The 22,901-nt window shown below is 34.9% G+C and overlaps 1 protein-coding gene across 1 annotated transcript in view; it reads left to right on the top strand.

The window, feature by feature from the left end:
* The first annotated feature begins 2,314 nt into the window (after positions 1 to 2,314).
* LOC121739071 (prolactin-releasing peptide receptor-like) overlaps positions 2,315 to 22,901 on the top strand; it is a 59,431-nt gene continuing 38,844 nt past the window's right edge. The window contains exons 1-2 of the mRNA XM_042131387.1: positions 2,315 to 2,476; positions 22,723 to 22,753. The gene's annotated coding sequence lies outside the window, so the exon portion shown is untranslated. The remainder of the gene's footprint in view (positions 2,477 to 22,722; positions 22,754 to 22,901) is intronic.

The following is a 22,901-nucleotide window of genomic DNA, read 5'->3' as shown; positions in this document are numbered from 1 at the left end:
AAGGAAAATTTGGATTCGATTGAAATTGATCTAGGAATACATTAACATGAGTGATTGTCGATTGATCGATCATTTGTTATATATAGTAACGAATTTCCGATTTCAGTTATCAACATGAAATAAATATGTTTTTATTCTTTATATGAAAAATTTAAAGCGATAGGATTGCACAAGAAAATTAACTGATACTTCACACTGAAAAAGTCTGCATCGGCTGGCTAGTACCCTTCATCTGTTCGTGAGTGTGCAGGACTCAGGACGCTTAACAAATTTAACAAAAGTTTATTTATCTCCATTTATGCATAATAATTATATTCATCTTTAATAGATAATGATTAACGACGATTGAGCATACTAACAGCTGGAACAATCATGGTTCTCCATCAAACGTAAAAAGCATTATAAAAGTCGTTATGTGCGTGGTTTGTTAAGATCAAAAAGGAAATACCCTTCAAAGGGTCATTGTAATTTGCATAGCCTTAAACAGTCTTAAATCAAGCGTAATCTTTATAGTGTACAACATAAACAGTAGTAGAGTCCACAGAATTTAATCAGCTTTGTTGCACGCGATTCGAGGTTATTCACTGTGGAACATTACTTAATTGAGTCAGGAATGCCACAGCCTCAAACCGATGTACAAAACCGGGTAGATCTGAACCTTAACACCTAGTGGTTTGGTTCAGTACCATTGACTAGGTAATTATCATTTTATTTACTTTATATGACATCTTTATTACCAATTTATATCGATCAAAAAAGGGCGTAAAGTGATAGTGCTCCGCTTCCTTTATAATATTTATATAAGGCCCCCATATATTTTTGTTTTGTTGGTATAGCGGCAACAGAAATACATAAAATTTCTCCACAGTTCTTGAGATGCAATCTGACGACAGACATACATTGAAGTTTCACCAGTAGGATACGTCTTGCACTTTTATACGAAATCCTAAAAACGTTGTCCACACACTTGCGGCTTTATTACCAGTCTTACTTCGCAAGACAAAAAAGCTTCCATATTTTACTATACGGCTAGTCCTAAGGAAAGATATATTTTTGTCCTTAGTAACAGTGGTCTAGAAATTGGAATAGGTCAAAACGTTGCTAGAATTCTACACAGTCTGTGATTAATTAGCATCTGCTTTGAAGTCTCAGTCGTCCAAAAACATGAAAGCAAGTGAAAAATAAACTTAGGTCTCTCTACCGAGCTCTACAAAAGTTTCTAAAACAAGTTCTGTATTAGGAAATATAGCAATAAGCATCATACTCGTCTGACCACAAATAGAATAGTTAAAAATTTGCGGTTCCCCGAGCCATAAACAAACATCGGAGCAACGGAGAATGCAAAAATTCAATATACAATACTATGCTTTTAGCACAGCTATTAACACAGCTATTAACAAAACCAATCGAATAATATTTAAATAAAAATGTTTAGCTGTCCCGGCAAACATTGTTTTGCCATATAAAGTATTTCGCCCATATTATTTTATTGAAGTGACTAAATAAGTATGGCACCGTCGCACAAACAATGGTCGCCGTCAGTCTCGAGTTTATTTACAATTATTCATTCAACAAATGAACTTATCAATATAAAAAGTAGCCAGTAGCCGATTCTCAGACCTACTGAATATGTATATAAAATTTGGTTAAAATCAGTAAAGCCGTTTCGGAGGAGTACGGTAACTAACATTGTGACACGAGAATTTTATAATTACTACCGTACTCCTCCGAAACGGCTTTACTGATTTTAATCAAATTTTATATGCATATTCAGTGGGTCTGAGAATCGGCTACTGTCTACTTTTTATATTGATAAGTTCATTTGTTGAATAAATAATTGTAAATTATGAGAACTCGAGACTAACGGCGACCATTGTTTGTGCGACGGGACGTTGCAATGGTGCCATACTTGTTTAGTCTTCAATAAAACAATATGGGCGAAATACTTTATATTGCAAAACGACGTTTGCCGGGTCAGCTAATAAAACTATAAATAATCTTTAGCAGAAAATATTATGAATTTTACATAAATATTGTTCCTTGTTTAAAAAAACACAATAGACTGATGGTATCAGTCTATTGTCATAATGTCACATAATTTGCATACAAAAATAACAAAACGTCACAATTTCTATCAAAATCTACTGTTATATTATGCGTTCTGTCTTTAATAAACTATTATTTATGTTTCTTAAGATAAATAATCTACTATTATCTTTAATACTGAGATACTGTTAAGAAATAGATAAATATGATTACTGAAAACCGAAAACAACTGACAGGCGAGTGGCGACAGTGTTCAGTCTAACTCAGTGCGGAGCGGACGGGACGACGCGGAAAATCGCGAAAATTCATTTCCTCTCGAGTGAAAATTAATAGACATTTGCTGAAAAACGTTGTTATTAAGTCGTTGATATAATTTTTTGAGTTTGATGTAGTAAAGTTTTAACTTTGTTGTAAAGTTTGGAGACTTTCGGTGAGTTTTTGTTAACTTTATATCTCGTAATATTTTATGTTGTTATTATTATTTTGTTTTTGTTGTTACTAAACAAACAATTCAAATTAAGCAATGTTAAATTTAAATAATAATATTAATTTATTTCTACAATAATTATACAACAATAATTAAAAAACACTAAACAACCAAGAGAAACATTAATAGAAATAATGAATTACTTACGAGACCATCTATAATAATACTTAATTACTTAATTTTCTTTGATTTGGATGCTTTCATAAATAAATTGTTTTTATGCCCGTTGTGAGCAAATGCTTCATTATGATCCTGTGGGAACCGTACATTTCATAAGATAAGTGAACACTTCCATAATACTTATTATTAATATTATAAATGCGAAAGTTTGTCTGTCTGTTACCTCTTCACGCCCAAACCGCTGAAGCCATTTTTATGAAATTTGGCATTTAGTCCCAGGAAAGGACATAAGATACTTTTTATCTTGGAAAAATGTACGGTTCCCGCGCGATTACTAATTGATATCATCTAGTTTATCAAAACAAAATTTAATTGAGTGTCACATATTTCAGAATATTCGATTTAGTTTTAGAATTTAGCCCAAATATTTGGAACTTCTCTACTTTCAACTAGAGGTCAGTCAACATATATTTGCGTGGAAGATTGTCACAGCTATGTCGTTATTTACAGTGACCCTTGTATAAATAGTAGTTTAGGGACGGAACTTTCTTGTTGACATCAAAAATGTACGAGTTATTTACACACATGACGAAATTCGTTGATTAGACACTTACTGGGTCGAAATATTGCAAAGAAAATATTACGGCCACACTTAGAATTTTTTAACGATTACTTAACTTTTCTACGTTGTAGTGTAATATCATCCATTTATTTTACAAGTCTAATATATAAAAATAAGTCGGGTTTTCCTTCCTGATGCTATAACTCCAGAACGCACGAACCGATTTCCACGGTTTTACATTCGTTGGAAAGATCTCGGGCTTCGTGAGGTCTATAGAAAAAAAAAACAGAAAAAACTTCAAGAGAAAAGCAGGAAAACAGGGAAATCATTTTATGGCAAAACAACGTCGCCGGGACAGGTAGTAATTAATAAAAATCTTTCTCATCTATAATCTGTAGGTATATATAAAACTCAAAGGTGACTGACTGATTGACACGGATCGGGCTGAAATTTGGCATGCAGGTAGATGTTATAACGTAGGTATCCGCTAAGAAAGGATTTTGATAAATTCCAACCCCAAGGGGTTTAAATAGGGGATGAAAGTTTGTATATAATAATACTTCTTAACGCGAGCGAAGCCGCAGGCAAAAGCTCGTCTATAATTTAAAGTATAATATACATAAAACTCAAGGTAGTCGTGACCTTTGAGACTGACATGGTGATCTATCTACGCACAGCCCAAACCACTGGTCGAATCGGGCTGAAGTACTAAGAAAGAATTTTCATAAATTATTTTACCCCCAAGGGAATAAAATAGGGGATTACAGTTTGTATGAAACTTTGTCAATTTTAAACCGTCCAGGCTGAGACTTTGCATGCATAAAGCTACTATGATATAGGCATACCTTGAGAAATTATTTTTCTAAAATTCCACCCCTAAGGGGGTAAAATAGGGGGAACGAAATTTAGTAGAAACAAAAAAAAATATGAAATAAGGGGGCAAACGAGCATACGGGTCACCTGATAAAGCAAATACCGTCGTCCATGGCCACTCGCAACATCAGAATTCAAAAGAGCTGCAGGTGCGTTTTAAGATGGAATTTATGCTCTCTTTTTGAAGGTTTGCAGGTCGTACCGGACTTATGTCCGGAAATACTGCTGGTGACAGTTCATTCCAGTTTTACAGTGCGCGGCAGAAAGTTACGCTAAAAACGCACTGTGGAAGACTGCCGCTCATGAAGGTGATTAGGATGGTATACTTTTCGCGTGGTACGTATTTACCGTTCAGGACGTATTCCAAACTGAGTTCCGAACAATTCCTCAGAGCACTCCCCGTGATACAACCGATAGAGGATGCAGACGAAGCTACATCTCAGCGTAATTCCAAGGGGTCCAGGCTGTTTGAAACAATATAGCAGCCAACAATAATTCGAGCGGCCCTTCATTGGATACGATCCAGAGGGAGTAGTTGGTATTTCGGCTTACCTGCCCAGATATGAGAACAATATTCCATATGAGGCCAAACCTGCGCTTTGTAGATTTGTAGGCGTTGGTCCGGACTGAATAATGTCTCGCTTAACTTAAAAACTTAAAACTTATTAAACCGATCGGGCTGAGACTTTGCATGTATAAAACTTCTATGACGTACGCATCCCCTAAGAAAGGTATTTAATAAATTCCACCCCTAAGGGCATGAAATAGGGGATGAAATTTTTATTAATTTTCTTAGACTTTCGACTGATTGAATTAAAATCGTTAATGAAGACGTTCGCTAGGATTTTGATAAATTCAATCCCCATGGGGATAAAATAAGGGATGATGGAGGATGTAAATGTATTAGTTTGAACCTATCAGTACCTAATGGATCGAATAAATTAAGAAATTGGACGCCTGTCACCTCAGTCCACCCGCGCCGTGACCAAGGCCGCTGTAAAGCAGCCGAAACGTCGGGATTATTAAAAGTGCTCCGCGACAAAAATCCGTAAGTGTTTCAACCTATAATCTCTATTTTTACTAAAACGTTATAAATTATGTAAATAATATGCCTTTGTCTTAAAAAAATTATTTTTTGTTAAATTACATAATAATTTTTCGTACAACTGTAACAGATACTGAATAGAAATAAAGAGATAATAATAGGGTATCTATTTCATAGTTCAAAACATAAGGACAACATACAACAGATATGTTGTTTGTAACATAATATGCATCAATTAGTACTGTTTAGGCAAACATTGTTCAGTGATAAGGGAATATGTAGTGTCGGACCGAAAAACTTTAGTTAAAGCCGTAGCTAAAAGTTGAAAATCTAGTGCTGCGTTTCCATGGCTGCCAAGGGTTGGCAAGCATCGGCACAAGCGTCCACAAATCTCTCTTGGCATTTGGAAGTCGTATACACGCATGTGAATGAGTCAGTGTATTACGTACATCCGGAAGCATGGCGGACAGCTTGTGTCGGCTATTACCTTTGGTTTAACTTTTCACAGCGGCTACTTAGCGCGCGCCAACGTGTGAACGCGTCGCAAGCGCTCTTTGATCTGTGTCTAAAAGCCGACACTACAGCGAATCGAATACAAGCGTCCACACTCCACAAGCTCACGCAAGCCAAGCCAGGTACTCTCTTTACACGCTTGTCCTTGTGGAGGCTGGCAGGCTTTTGCCCCTTGGCAAGCATATAAACGCAGCATAAGGTTTAAGCCTTTTTTTTCTCGAAAGATTACAAAAATCACCTACCAGAAATCTATTTAGTAATATGAGGTAACAATAAGTATACAGGTTAGATTGAGAAGATGATTTAAGGTATGGTAAGATTTAGATTAAAATCTCTAAATTATATTCTATATAATATAAACTGCTAGTTAAAATTTAATTTTAGAATATATTGTGAAAACTGATACATTGAATACTTAAATTGACCTTAAAATTATGAAAAATCCATACCAATTAATATTATATATGTGAAAGTGTGTCTGCCTGTCTGTCCGTCTGTCTGTCTGTCTGATACCTCTTCACGCTCAAACTGCTGAACCGATTTTGCTGAAATTCGGCATGGAGATACTTTGAGTCCCGAGAAAGGACATAGGATAGTTTTTATCCCGGAAAAATGTACGGTTCCTACCTATAATATAAAAATAATAGGGCCCGTGATGCTACAATTTGAAGTGTAACATAATATTATTACATATTTTAAGGTAAAAAAAATATCTATAACGAATAAAGTTGATATCTGTAATTTTTAGTTTTGGTTTCATCACTCACAACAAAATGTATACTTAATTTAGATTAGAATGAAGCGTTTCTTCAATGTGAATAACATGAAATTAAACTTATGACACATTCTTAAATATTTGCATAATTTTTTAGCTCGTTATATTAATTCTAATGAATGGTCTTGACAATTGTACAGCGGGTATTATAAAAAATGACAGTAGTTTAATTAAAAGCCTAGCCAGCTCCTTAACTGAACTGTTGTAAGTAGGATGGGCTCATAATTAATAGGCTGATTCAGCTAGCTGGCTAAATCCCGTGGGCACTTACATACTTTAACACGATTCTTCCAATTCTGATTATTTTTAATTCTGATTCTGATTATGTTACTTTAATGCAGTTTTGTTTCGTGTTTAGTCCATTTCCAATCTAATGGTTGAATGTTCATAATAATGTGATGAATTATAAAGTCACACGTGTTTCTGCTTTTGTTAAAATTATGACGTAAGTATTTTAATGATAATACTGATTTTAGCACACGGTATCTAAATATAATGGTACCGAGGGCGCCACATTGTAAAATCAAAAATGACACTTTTTAGGCAACGCTTGAATACAAACTTGTGATAGGTAGGTACTTATGCTTCCATGACATTGTCGTCCAAGAAGGTACTACATAATCCTTGACTAGACAAATATTTTGTGTCTCTGACAATGATAATTGTCATGTCATGTCATGCTTATGTACCCTCCTGCTTTTTATAAGTCGGTTGAAATTGAATAAAATACTCAATATTCTACTACACTTGTACTAAACTCGGCTGAATAAAGTATTCATATGTTTGTTTAGAATATGCCGGGAAACAAAGCTGGAATATCCGAGTGTCCCCGCGTAGAGCTTCGAATGAGAATAAAACATGCACGGAAACGATTCCGAGTTTTATACGAAAACAATGGTTATGTGCGGACATACCCTGAATATACGGCTGATATAGGTATTAGGTACCCAGTTTATCAGGGCGAGCGGACCGAGCCCTAGTACATCCCACAACCAGCTGGCCGATTCTGTATCGTACATTTGTGAGGTAATAACTGAGTTAGTAACGAAACGGAGGAGTGAGTAACGGAAAGTGCCACTTTTTATATTCACTTGCATACAAAAGTGGCACTTTCCGTTGCTCACTCCTCCGTTTCGTTACTAACTCAGTGATTAACTCACAAATGTACGATACAGAATCGGCCAGCTGAGCACTTAAGGAGGCAACCAACCTAAAAAACACTTTAGATATACAATTAGATAGATATTATTATAAATTTGCTGACCGATTGTACCCTATTTGGCATACTCGATTAGGATAAGTTTCAGTGTAAATATTATATTTTAATTTTACAGTTTTATTTTATATATACATTTTCATAAGTGTAGTCATTTTAACTTGACCGGCTCATCCCTTTTGGTTTATTTATATACATATTTTATATTTTAGTTTTAACTAGAGTTTTATTGACCGGTTGTACCCTATTGGGGCAACCGATTAGAGTAAGTTTTAGTATAATTAGGGTAGTGTTTTAAAGCAGATTTTATTTAAAAAAAATAAACTTATTATTTTATATTATAATTGACAAAAAATTAGACTAGTAGCCCCCATTGGGACTACTAAATAGCATAAAATATTTACATTTTAAAAAATTTAAACCATTATTATACATAGAAAATTTACAATTATATACACATATTAAAATAAAACACTACGCTATTTTATATATACATTTATTTTAAATAACTTGACGTGTTCCCCCAATAAATAATACTAGAATATATAAATAAAATAAGCAAAATGGCCATGGCACACACGCCTAAGATGGGTGTAAAACCCAAAAAGATAAAGGGCAAACACCAACCTTGAGGGTATGCAGAGTGACCAACAAAGCAGCCCTATATTGCAGAAACGAACCGACTCCGTTGAGGCAGAGGTAAGCGGAACAGTTAAAAACAGTATCTGTCTGCTAAACCAGACCAGAAATATGAGAGGAAATTTGAGGTCAGGTTTAGCAGATAATCTGGAAAAGCTGGAAAGAAAAATTAGTGACATAGAGCGATTAGTAAGGAGGGAATCGATAGGAAAGGGGAAAGGAAGTATAAAGGAAACAAAGGATTCGGAAGTACAATGTAATATAGAGGCAAACGAAGGAAATACTACTAACTGCGATAGTAAGGAGCTAATATTACAAATGTACCATAGGCTAAAATTTGAAATACATGATAGGACAGACAATATAAAGGAACTTGTAGAAGAGCAGATTAAGGTGTTCGCTCGTGTGCGTTCGTAGAGCCATGTACTTTCCACGAACGCATCGTCTTCAGGATCATACGATACCGCCGCACGTGCTATGGCTTCCCATTTTTGTCTTATCAGGCACTCTCGGCCGAACGCACCATGGTTTGCTTTTAAATTATTTTTCTTGCAGTTAATGCAGCATGGCTCGGTACCCCCCTCGAAGCCCTCACACTGTGATTTGTGGTGTGTTCCGGAGCAATGGCCGCACCTCACCTCCGGAGCAATATCGGCGCAGAATCGCTTCCCGTGTCCGTACCCCAGACAGTGCGAGCACTGTATTAGGGGGGACTGGTCGGTGACCCGCACCCTCTGCATATCGATGTATGCGCGGCCTTCTCTAGTGAGGCACAGCCATATCTCCGGAGACACCTCCAGCACGACGTGCTCAGTATGGGCATCCTTACCACGCTTTCGATATTTAACCCTTATCCTGTCCTCATCCCCATCCAGGATATGCTGTATGAGGTGCTTATTTTGAACACGGATTGCGTCACAAATGTCGTCGTCCGTGTTCGACTTCAGCGCCCCATACAGAATAACCTGGGGGTCCTTATTTTTCACTATTTCCACTTCGAACTTATCCCTTGCACATATCTCTATCTTTTTCCTTACTTCGTCTCTCTCTTTTCTGTCCCTAAAGCCCATTATTACCTTCCTCCCTTTCCCTTTTCTTATCCTTTCTACTTTTATACCCTCCTTTCTTGCCTCTATTATTTTGCCTACGCTATCCACTATCTGTTGTCCTGTCATATCATTTTCTTTGTCCGTTACCGCTAAGGAGTGGACGGTTATGGGCCTCGGCTCCGACGGTAGGGTTTTTACTCCCCCCGCCGCCTTGGCGGCATAACTCTCTACTACCTTAGAAGTATCCTTTCTTGTTTCCTGCGCTACCTCATCATTTACTTTATTAGCGAATATATATATATATATATATATATATATATATATATATATATATATATATATATATATATATATATATATATATATATATATATATATATATATATATATATATATATATATATATATATATATATATTAGGGTGTCCCAAAAAAAATAAAGTTGTTTTTTTATAACGCATACCCTCTTATTTTGTTCGAATAATGTCAAAACTACCGTATATAAAATTTCATGTCATTTGAAACACGGCAACCCGTGCCGACTTACATCGAAACATGTGGGTACTTGTTTACTAGGCGCGCGGCAGCGATCGTACCGATATTCATGTTATTACTTGTTTGTTTAATCAGTGAACGCATTATTTTTGTACAATCAAGATGTCGGTCGAGTTACGCAGTTCAAAAAAGGATATTTTTTTAATAGGGAACGTAAAACACCAAATTACTGGTTCAAAACTTCCCTCAAATGGACAAATACTCGCAGTTCTATTCTACAATATTCGTGAAGTGAATTTAAGTGTAAGTGAAAGTGCGAATCTGGCTATTCGCGAGTGCATTATTTATTGGGAAAAGGCACGAATTCCAACTAAATCTTTTCCTAACTGCGTTAAGAAACTAGTGAATTTGTACCAAGTTTGGAGGGATTTGCAAAAGAATGCTAATAAGACGCAAAATGTATTTCAGCAGCGTAGACAGGAGTTTGTTACAAATTTAGACAACTTATTTGATATTGCACATGCCGATGCGCTGCAATTAATTAAGATTGACGAAGATAGGATCTTCTTACAACGACAGAGAGAACCAGGTCGGCCTGGTCACTTAGCTGGAGTAGACAAAAAACTGGCTGAAAAAGAAGAAAAGGCGCGCGTTAGAAGCATCGAAGAGCAAAAACGGCGTGCTAAACACTATTCAATTCTGGCGCCTTCAACTTCATCTTATATTCCTCAAGAAGATTCATCATCTGATTCTGAAAAAAACAGTTCACAAGAAATTTTTCATGCACCCTTGAGCTCACGATCCGAGTCTAATATTTCTGTAAGGAAAAGTTTCATAACTCCAAAACTGGTTGCTGCATTAGATCGGTGTCAGATAAGTATGAGGAATTCTGTTTACATTATAGAAGCAACTATTGAAGCTCTTGGGCATAACATTGACGAATTTCCAATTAGTAAGTCGACCATTCAAAGAATTCGCACGGAAAAGCGAACGGAGCGCGCAGAAGCAATTAAAGCTGATTTCCAGAACAAAGTACCAGATACTGTAACTGTTCATTGGGACGGAAAGCTTTTACCCGCTTTAGATTCACGAAAATGTAAAGAAGAACGACTTCCAATACTTATTTCATATGATGATAAAGAACAACTTCTTGCTGTGCCTAAATTGGACAACTCTTCAGGTCGTGAACAAGCAGAAGCGGTTTGGAATGCTCTGTTGGACTGGAATCTTGAGGACAAAGTGCAGATGCTCTGTTGTGATACTACTGCTTCAAACACAGGTCGAATTAATGGCGCCTGTGTGCTCCTGGAACAGAAATTAAACAGAGAAATACTCATATTTGCTTGTCGGCATCATGTTTATGAATTAGTATTGAAAGGCGTATTTGAAGCTAAAATCAACCAAGTTACGACGAGCCCTGACATCCCATTGTTCAAAAAATTCCGAGAAAACTGGAAAAACATAAATTCTGAGAGAATAGAGAGTCACAAAGAAAAGCTATCATGCCTGAGTGATGCAAAGATTAAGGAACTGTTAGAGTTTTACCGGAGAGAATTAACTAAAGATATTGTTAGAGATGACTATCGCGAATTAATAGAGCTTTCAATAAAATTTCTTGACGGTGATACAGAAAATAAATTTAAAATCCGGCCTCCAGGCGCTATGCACCAAGCTAGGTGGATAGCAAGAGCTATTTACTCTCTCAAAATATCATTTCTAAGCTCGCAATGCAGAATAGCAAAAAAGGAAAAAGAAGCCCTCCTCGACGTCTGTCTATTCATCGTCACATCTTATGTCAAACCTTGGTTGCAATGTATTTTGGCAGTGAAAGCTCCTTACCAAGACCTCTGCTTTTTAAAAGCCATGAAGGCCTACGAAGCAGTTGACAAAAGCATCTCAAAGGCAGCTTTACAGAAGTTCTGTCAGCACCTGTGGTATTTGACCGATGAGGTGACTATTTTGTCTCTTTTTGATGATGATGTAGACCAAGAAACTAAAACTAAAATGGTTGCTAACTTATCCAACACAATTCCATCAGCTCATGGTAAGCGCTACATGCCATCAAAACAAGAACTCTGTGGCCCACTTTACGAGAAAAGCCTCGAAGACTTTATTTCTGTCAAGAGCAAATCTTTGTTTATTCGCCTAAAACTTGATGACAGCTTTCTTAACGAGTCTCCCTCTTTGTGGTCAAATAACTCTTCGTTTCAACAGGCTAAAATGAAAGTACAGACCTTAAGAGCAGTAAACGATACCGCCGAAAGAGCAGTCAAGTTAATGCAAGACTTTCATGGCTTGGTCACTGTCGAAGAGGAACAAAAGCAATTTCTACTACGTTGCGTACAAGAACACAGGCAAATGTATCCGGACTGTAAAAAGCAAACATTGAAAAGAAAATATGAAAAATAAAGCCCTGTTTATGTTTATTATGAGAATAATACAAGTTACTGATAAAAATTTGTTTTATTAACTGAATTAAAATTAAGTTCTTAAATTCTCCTATATTTCTCCATACTAACTTTCAGGTTCAAACTTTGGTGCTAAGTCGGCACGGGTTATCATCATCCGATTGCAATAATATTTCATATTTAAGCCTTAAGGGTCAAATCGAAAAAATATAGCGGGTATGCGTACCCAAATTCACAAAAAAAAATTTCGCCCTTATAGCTTGGGACACCCTAATATATATATCCACACGCTATGAAAATCGTTATGGCTCACATTTGTATTTTAACTACAAAATAGAAATAAATAAGACAGGCAACTACTATGAATGTAAAATAAACTATAAAATAAAACAAGGTATATAACTATATGTACAATATAAGTAAATAAATAATATAGAATAAATGTATTAAACGTCTCTCAATTTTATGTAATAAGTAAAAGTAAAGCTGTGATAAAAATGAAAAATGATGTAAATCGAAAGAAAATAATAGTTGAATGTAAAAAATAAATGTCAAGAAAAATGTTAAATATAAGTATTAATTGCAAAGTTGTGACAACGATGGAAAAGTTGTGTATGTATGAAAGGAATAATGTCTTGTACAATATGTAAATATCTAGGGGTAAATATACTCGTAACATGTACCTACAACTACTTAAAATACGAACATGTAATAAATAAAGAAATGCAGAAATTGTCCCTTATCATGTAAGGGGGAACAAGAGGTCCCTAGTGAATTAAAAAAAAAAAAACCCATAAAACCTTCTCTCATCACACTCTTTCATATCCCAGGTAAAAAAGGACGACCCGGAATCATCGCCAAGTTAGCGGGCAGTTATAGGTATTTTTTTAAAGGATATCTATTAAGTTACTAAAAAATAATTAACATAATCCCTGCCTTATCTATAATGTAATTATACTAAAAAGTTTCAAGCTTTATTTTAATGTATTACTCGAATACTAGCAGTTTAACGTGTTAATTATAGGTGATTTGGAAGCAACTTCTATCGAGAAAATTGTATGCTATCGTGTTTTTGAGTAACATAGTCACTAGTGTTAGTCCTGAAGTTTGCTGCATCTTAATTTAACATGCAGTTTTTCATTAATATTGAAATTACAGACAATCATGTAAAGCAATTTTGATCTAATACGCGCCCTTAATTTGTGATATACGTCTTTACGGAAAAACTAACACGCTTATTGCTTAGTCCTATAACATAGTAATTTTTGTTTATAATTATGTTGATGTGTTATCATCGGTCATTCAAGATTTGGTTACTATTAAAATATTAAAAAACTTACCGCGCAGAAAAACGACGCGAGCCCTCACAAAGCTCGGCTTTAACCTAGTATATTTTATCTCTCCTAATTATAAATTGATCAACTCGAGGACAAAACATTGTATTGACTAGGTCTACATAAACTGTGGGGATAATATTCTTAATAAATGATAAAACGGGATTATAACTATAATAATATAATCAATTTTTTATTAAGATTACACAATTCTTTGTAGGAGTACTTACATAATATCTAATATTTTGAAAGAGTCGCTTTCTTAAAGACATAACATTGTATAAAGTTTGTATAAACAGTGTAAATATTTTTTTTAAAAAGGGACAGGACAGTAGCGGCCAAATGCAGTAAAAAAAATTAACTTCTATATTAGTTTCAAGTTATTGTGGTGAAAATCCTCCAACTGAAATCGCAAACGAGTCTTCCAGTATATTTTTCGCAAGAATATCTGAACTTTTCAATGTGGGTTACATTGAAAGATTCAAATTGTGATTATTATGAAAATGTGTTATCCGTAACACTAAAAATTAGCTATACCTAGACGTTAATTGGCACTAACATTTAGTATTTCTAGCTTTTCTTTAATTACTTTAATAATTCAAATAATACCAAAGTTTTGCTATCCTGGCAACATATTTCAAAACTTTTTTAATTATACTTTCGCCATTATGAAATATTTCACGCGAGTCTGCCAGCTGTGTCCCATGAAAACTGCAAAATTATAACAAAGACAACAGCAATATATTAATGATTAAGTATATAAAACTAATATCAGACTCTCTCTATTTTATCTATATCTATTCATAAACGATGGCACACCTTGGGAGTAGGATGGCTTCTTGCAAGGCTACTTCTTCATTATTATAGGACTTACAATAATTATGTATGTGGATATTGTATATAATATTTAGTTACAAAATTGTAAACTTTATTTTAAAAGATTAATTTTTTTCTCACTTTTTTTGGTAAAAAAGTGGGCCCCGTGCGAGTTTCTTACGCCGGTTCTTCTCGCCGGGTTAGTTCCCGAACCGGTGGTAGGTATCATGTAGGACTTTCTGAAAACATTTATTTTAAATTTATTCAGAAATAAAACAATTTTGATTTTGATTTTTGTACCGAAAATAAATTATTGACAGCTCACCCAATTACCTGTCAAAACGCATTGCCTGTCAAAAAGTAAATTTTAGGTTAGTAAATTGTAGCAAAAAGTTTTAGATTTCAAAGCTGCATGTATTTCAATATTGAATTTCTTGAAATTCAGCGTTTAGGTGTTATTGAAAAAGGATCGGCGGTACCGGTGCAACTGAACAGAAATATCGGGGTTTTCTACAAAGCTCTTCGACAGCTTCCGGCGTCGACATAAATATTCAATATTCGAAAAGTATTTTTGAAAGTTAGTTCAATACTTAAGGAGTTAAGGACTGAGAAATTAAAATATAAATATTGTTTTATTTGTTTATAGATTTGCAATTCTCACTATAAAAGGCGGGGTAAAAAAAAATTAAACGTTCAATTTACAGAAAATTATTTTTAAATTTTTAATTTGCGCTTAATGAATCTCAATTTAAAGTCCTATTTAAAGTCTGAGTCCATTATCGCGATAAGATCTGTCTGCATTATCTCTCGACCCTCGGTACATTTGTCTTCATCTGACAAATCCATTCTTTCATGTAGTCTTCATTCTCTCAATCTTATCTTATATTTAAACGAGCAATTCTTGTATATATGTATATAATTGGAATCTCGGAATCGGCTCCAACGATTTTCATGAATTTAGTATATAGGGGGTTTTGGGGGCGATAAATCAATCTAGCTAGGAATCATTTTTAGAAAATATCATTTTATTAACCGACTTCCAAAAAACGAGGAGGTTATATATTCTGCTGTGGTTTTTTTTTTTGTATGTTCGACCGTAGTGGTAATTTTGAAGTCGGTGCCAGTTCCAAAAGTTTCAAATATTCTGTCAGAGAACTAAAGATTCAGCTATCTGGTACCGACTTCAAAATGATGAAGATTGAGTACAGAAATAGTTGAGGTTTAGCCGAATTCGGAAAAAGGCACTATTAGATAGGAAAAATTATTTAATACTTTTTAGTTCATAATAAAAGGATGTTATTATTGTTTTTACCTTGGAAGTCGGTTTAAATTTTTTGTTAAAAATAATTCGTGTTTTATCGAATACCGAGCAAAGCTTGGTCAAATAGCTAGTAGAACTAGATTATTAGGGGGATATATAATTATATACAGGGTGTAACAAAACTCAGTGATAATACTATAGCAACTATAGGGTGTATGTATGCGTATCGACGACGCCTGTGGCTCAGAGGTTGGGCGTGTTGTCAGCGCTCAAGCCGGGGGTTGCGGGTTAGAAATTTGAATGAAATAGATATGATTATTATTATTATTATTATTATTATGTGTCGTTCATATAGAATTCACTTTTTTTTTCAGCGTCATGAATTTGCCCATACAAAAGGGCATGGCATTATGGGATCTTCTTACATATTTCAGAGCAAACGGATTTGCGGATAGACATAAATTACTGACATTAGTGGACTTGCCCCCCGGTGAAGCCAAGAACTGACCCTTTTAGCTGATGGAAAACACTTGTATTTAACCCTTTGAAGAAAGTAGCTAAAGTTGTACAATAAACATAATACCTTGTTTATTTTACAAATGTTTATATTGTATTGTTGTTGTATATTTTGGCATTATTCTATGCACTAGTTGACGCCCGCAACTCCGTTTCGCCAAAAGTACCGAATCGTACATTACATCCATAAATAAAGTAAATAAAATATCTTTTTATTTAAAATGGGTATCATGATACACTTTTTGAAAGTCGAACGAAGAAACTACGTTGCCTACCACCGGTATGCACCATCCGCGACAAAAACTACCCTATGTCCTTTACCGGGACTAAAAGTATGTGCATACCAAATTTCACCAAAATCGGTCCAGGGTATAAGCACGAAGAGCTGTAGCAGAAAGACGAAATTTTCGCATTTATATTATTAGTACGGATTTTTATGTTAATTGCTTACTACCGATTGCAGTGACGTCTTTTTCCCTTATGTTGTTGATAAATTAAAGAAATTATTAAATATAACTATCAATTCATTACTTATTATTACATTGCTATAACTTACAAAAATAGTTTTGTTTGTATCTTAAATACTACTTACATGTATAGATACAAACAAAACTGGTAAGCTATTAATTTTTTACCTGTAAAAATTTAAGGTATTTGACAGGTAAAAATTCGGAACGAAGAATCTAAGAGCCGCTTAAGTCAACTTATAAAACTCCTTTGATATATTTTTTTCGTTCCTAATAATCCGTTTACATTCTAATTTGATCCATCAAAGGCTCTAAAATGGCTCTATCAAATAATAAAGTCGTCTTTCAATCTCTTTTACAAACTTCCAAATAAGCAATTTGATGAAGAAGTTTCAATCTAATAAATAATAACAGTCTAGTGAAGTTTGGAAGTCGTCTGAACACAATAAATGATAATATACAGTAGACTATCTTGATACTTGAAACTGAGTACCTAGAGGGCACGCACACATAATATATGTGTGATTAGCTATGTCCACACTGTTCACTTTCATCTTCAATTTTCGTCATCTTCTTTCATTCAACTTTCGTTTCGGCGATAGGGTATTTTAAGAATATCAATTAAATAATTTTGAAATTCATTGGCTAGTTTTTTCTCAATAAATTTTTAAAGTTTTGCTCTGACGTCATCATCGGATATGTTTTAAATTCCGATTGTTCAAAAATATAAGTAACTAATGGGTATTTTTTTCGTTTATATACAGAAAAACGAGCACTGACCTTATTCCTCGAAATGTTTTTGTAATGAGCAAAATAAATAAAAAATGGACAATCCCCATTGTATGCGGCAACGAACGCAACGCCAACATTGTCAATTTTGTTCAGTTGCAGTGTCTGTCAGATTATTGTATCATGTGCGACGAGAACATTTTACTGGGTGGAAAATGTGCAACTTATTTGGTCATAAGAAATTCCAGAAAAAAAGAACTATTAAGCGAAAGTTTTGGATACGGCATGCAACTCTTCGCTAATTGTCGTAAGATATTCACGAAAACACCCGAATCTCTGAAACGTAAATGCCCTAAACATTGCACTTGCATTTTGCACCTTATTCAAAGGAAATAGAAGTAAATATCATGTAGCCGGTGGCTGTCCGTTGTTGCCGGTCCGTCAATAAGTACTATAGTCTATAACTCACCCGGAAGCCATTGCGACGTGGCCAGTGACGTTACCATGGTAACGTTCAAGTTACGTCAGGCTCCTGAACGTTGCCGCAAAGCGCTGATTTTCTTGAAGTTAAGTTTAATTAAAAACAGTGCTTGCAGCGACGTCTTCTGACGATCGGGAAATACGACCATTGCCGAAAAATTACGAAAATTTCTATGCACATTATCACTTTGGGAGCACTGTACATAGCACGCGCTCAAAATAGTTCATGTGTAATTGAGCTAGTTTGAATTCAGACTTACTTTTGCTCTCTACTGTGTATTGTACACTGTATTCTGTATACGGTATACTTTAATATAGTTACTGTACTATATATTCTTTATGCTGTGGTCTCAGTGTTAACCGGTCAAAACTTGGGGAAGTCTGGCCTGTCAAAATCTCTCCTGTCAATTGCAGGAGGAAATGGTACTGAATATTTGACAGTTTTACGTTACAGAGAACGTAGAGGTCGGTGAACTTCCGAAGTATTCGAAATAGCTTTCCCATTTAATTTGTTTTCATCGAAAAAGGTCATAATATAATGACTGACTAAAGTTAGTTTAGCCATCGATAGTTTTACATTTACTAGAGTGGGTCCCATAATGGGCCTTGGATGACATCTTGGATAAGAATGTGCCGCGCGGCCTCTTATGACTAATTTCTTAGTTTTATTGGACGGAGTTTTACACAGAGTTGTTAATTGTTGGTTTGTATTTTGACGCCCAGTCAAAAAATTTTAGTGAATAGCTGGAAGAAAAACTTAGAAACCGAGTATTAATGTTGTGCCGTTCAAATGGAATACTTACTAAAGAATAAAATAATTATTTTCATTCTATTTTCTTGCTAAAAAGAATAGATTATTATTTAATGCGTCAGATTACGTGTAAGCCCACATAATGTTAATTTCTGCATATCGGTTTAAAAAGTCATAAAGCGGTCGTTGAATACATTATGAAGCCACCTCGACACTCAAAGTGCTATTTAAATTCGTGCAGCTTGCAATAGAAAAACTGAATGTTATTTTCAATGACCTAATTTAACGAGAATTTTCATTAAATTTTAACACCTACAAGTTTTTAGTAACTTGTAGGTGTTAAAAATTAGTTGTCGTACAATACAAATCACTTGCAAAAAAATAATAAAAATTTAGAGAGTTTTAAATTCGAACTCCTTTTATTATTTTCAAGTGATTTGTAATACTTACGATACGACTAATATTTTACCAGTATTCGTTTTTTATAAACTATAGCAATGGCTGTTGCCATTAACTTAGTTGCACTAATTGAAACTTAAATAAAACAGAAAAAGTAAATTAATTTATCGCACCGGAACCGTACATTTTTATGAGAATAAAATTATACCGTGTCCTTCCTTGTCCGGTTCTAGTTCTAGGAAAGACCATACGATAGCTTTAGTGCAGCTATAAACGGCTAGGCAATAAAGTAATTTCTACGCTGGCGAAGTAAAGGGCATTTTGAATACACTCACATTTTCTACTAATTTTTAACTAGATGAATAAAATAAAATAAATTGTTAATCGCGGTGTTGTTCTTCCAGGATAAAACTATTCTATGTCCTTTTCCGGGACTCGGCGTATCTCCATACAAAATTTCAGCAAAATCGGTTCAGCGGTTTGGGCGTGAGGAAGTAACAGACAGACACACTTTTGGATTCATAATATTAGTAACCTTTAAAGAAATAATTGGTAAATCATATTTATTGTTTTCGTAAAAAGCCTAATCCCGTAAAATTTTCCTTTAATTCAATAAAGCGTTTTCTTTGTGAACACAAACAATTTTCCTTGTAATTCGTTGATCATTCTATTCTTAAGAATCAAAATCTGATATTTTTCAAACATTCTAAAAATATTCGTAATCAAATAATTTCCGTCAACGGGCTACCTACTTTGCAGTTTAATAAAAAACGTACCAGCCAAATTAAATTCTTGAAAAGTTACGAAAATAGAGTTATTTTCGTAACTTTGCAACTTTCAGGGCTTCCCCGTCAGAAATGTTTTGTTTCAAGTTTATAGCTTGGTATTAACTTTTTAAGCGTCGTAAATTGTTATTGTTCGTTATCAATTCTGCTTTGAAAATAATTGCTTAATGGCTGCAAGTTCTTGCCAGAGATTTGGAGAATAACTTATGTCTAATGACAAAGTTTTCGTGCAACCCGGCATACGAGTCGCAGATGTTAAGTGCTTAGTTAGAATGAATTAATCAAAACGATTGGTGAACGGTTAGGCTTAGTTTAATATTGTTGCGGTGGGTTGATCGTGCCTGTAACTTTGCGGTGAGTGGAGCACCATGGGGTTTTAGTGGGTAGTTCGTAGAGTCCCACATACATAATATACTTTACTAGCGACCCGCAAAATTATTAAAATCTATAGCCTATGATCCTTCACGTGGTCTACTTATCTGTGCCATATACTATAATGATTATGAAAAAAGTGTTTTGAGCAAATTTAGGTTTTATCAATACCTTTTTAGATATTAAAAAATATTAAAGAAAAGACAGCAAACTTCGAAGATCCAAGCAAAAAAGTAATGTTTTTGTAAAAAATAAACTATCGAACATTTTTTGAGTAATCGTGTTTTCGACTTGAGCATTTAATCTTTATGAACTGAAGTTACTTGAGTTAAAAATCAGTTTTCTAGACCTTACAGATTTTGAGATCTAGGTTAAAGTATGTAGTCAAGTTAGGGTCATATGGGCTCTTAACGTTAAGTTAAGTATCTTATTATTTTAACATAAAGTTATTTAATGTATATTTTGTTTGTATTTATTCAAATAGGATTTTAACGTGGGAGAGTCATGCTTCGACACGAATGGGTCGGCTCGACTGGAAAAATACCATGAGCTTACAGAAAACCTGCGTAAAACAGCGCTTGCGCTGTGTTTCGCCGAGTGAGTGAGTTTACCGGAGGCCCAATCCCCTACCCTTTTCCCTTGCCTACCCTCTCCTATTTTCTTCCCTACCCTCCCCTATTCCGGCAACGCACCTGCAGCTGCTCTTCTGATGTTGCGAGTGTCCATGGGCGACGGAAGTTGCTTTCCATCAGGTGACCCGTTTGCTCGTTTGCCCCCTTATTTCACAAAAAAAAACTGCAATGTTTTCACGGTGCGCTAGAGGTAGCACTCAGCATAGACGGTTGACAACGTTTCTGTCAATATTATGAATAAGACGTGTGCAATATAATTATCGGATATTGGTCGTATTATTTAGTGCTAGTGGCGCCCTTTTACCGATATTTGCATTGTATTCCCTATTTTGAAAATTTTAATTTAAGCTGTAAAACTTTGTTGTGCCGATTATTTTCATCAAAATATAATCTTGGATTTTTTTAACTATCTTAAGTCTTTTTCCAGGACATAGAATATATTTGTAATTTTTATCACACTCGGTTCAGTCGGTAACGAGTGAAAGAGAAACATATTATACAGACAAACTTCCGCATTATATTTACCAATCTATAATTACTATTTTTATTAGAATTAAACACTGTTTTCGAATTCACCTATCTCGAAAATATAGTTTTACTAGAACAGCCTTTCCCAAAGTGGGTGATAAAGCCCTCTTGTGGGCCAAAAGAAACAAAGGAGCGCCAAACATTTTTTTCTCAAAGTGGGCGGTCGACAAAATAAGTTTGGGAGCCCCTGTACCAGAATATGACGCCCGCAACTCCGTTGCCCCAAAATAAGTATACCACACCAAAATTTACCAGACAGACAGACAAACTTTCGCATTTAAAATATTAGTATGGATTATTTTCCTGTGATTTTGCCGCCAAAACATTTTAAAATGGATCACCATTTGAGATGCGATAAGGGGGATTAATATGATTAGATAGACACTATCATAACCACTATAACATACACTTTAAAGAACGTCGGTCTTACAATTAGAGCCTTGGAGTACGCCGTACGCGTCGGCATATTTTTGCTAAACGACTTCTGAAAAGAAGGAGGTTATGTAAGGTCTATTTTCGTGTCACGCTGACCGCTCTCTGACCGTCTGCACCGACACCGAAATGTATAAAATATCAACGCACACCGCTACGCGTTGTTCAAAAACGCTTCCTACTATAATTTCATACATGAAACATCTCAGTCATATACTCTCAGTCTCGTGCAGTAAGCGTGACACTAAAATCAGCGTATTACTCTTACCTGATTAAAAAAATAATAATAAGTCCTTTCCGAGAACTCAAAGTATTTCCATAACTTCAATATTTACCCAGCAAAATGCAGTATGCTTCTGATATACTTAATCTAATATTGATTAAGTATATCAGATGCATACTGCATTTTGCTGGGTAAAGATTGAAATTCCAAGTACATATTCCTATTTCCTATGTCGTTTATTGAAATATACATTCGTGAAAGTCCAGGGAAGGTTTGTATTATGAGGGTAGTATTACGAAATTCACCGGGTCAGCTATTTTGTCATATTAATATTTCACAATAAATTTATTACATAGACTTATCCTATTTTTAGGCCCTAGTTAAGATTTTCATCTTGAATGGGCAGTCAAATCTTGCTGCTATGCTTGCTTTAATATATAATTTTACTATACGTCTGTATGTCACTTGATTTTTCTGGGTGACGCCCTAGATGGCTTAGATTCACTAATCAGTGGCGCTACATTTGCGTTCGTGTACAGCAACGTCTGTCGGGTCCGCTAGTGAAATATAATTTCGTTAGGCAATAAACCTCGCAGAGCTCACAGTCAATCGCTGAGTATAAAAAATATACACACGAAACGCACTCACGTAAAAATGGTATAACGTGTATTACGAAACATCAAGGAAATTCATAAATAATTTCACTCCTCGCGGAATGGATGGAGTAGTCTCCGATACATGAAATTGATGGAGAATTCTTTGCTTTCAGATTGTGACACATCTTCGTTGGAGTTTATTATGTAAGTACAATTATTATTTATGATAGTTCAGAAATAGCTCAACTTACAAAGAATATATTAAATATATGCTTTGAGATTATAAATACGTAAAGGTACGTTTTGATATCAATTGAGAAATGTGGGATCGATCTAGCTTTTCCCGATTGAG

Source organism: Aricia agestis, chromosome Z, assembly GCF_905147365.1.
Source record: "Aricia agestis chromosome Z, ilAriAges1.1, whole genome shotgun sequence".
Lineage (NCBI taxonomy): Eukaryota > Metazoa > Arthropoda > Insecta > Lepidoptera > Lycaenidae > Aricia > Aricia agestis.
Note: the sequence above shows the minus strand (reverse complement) of the source record. Positions and strands in the feature narration are given on the sequence as shown.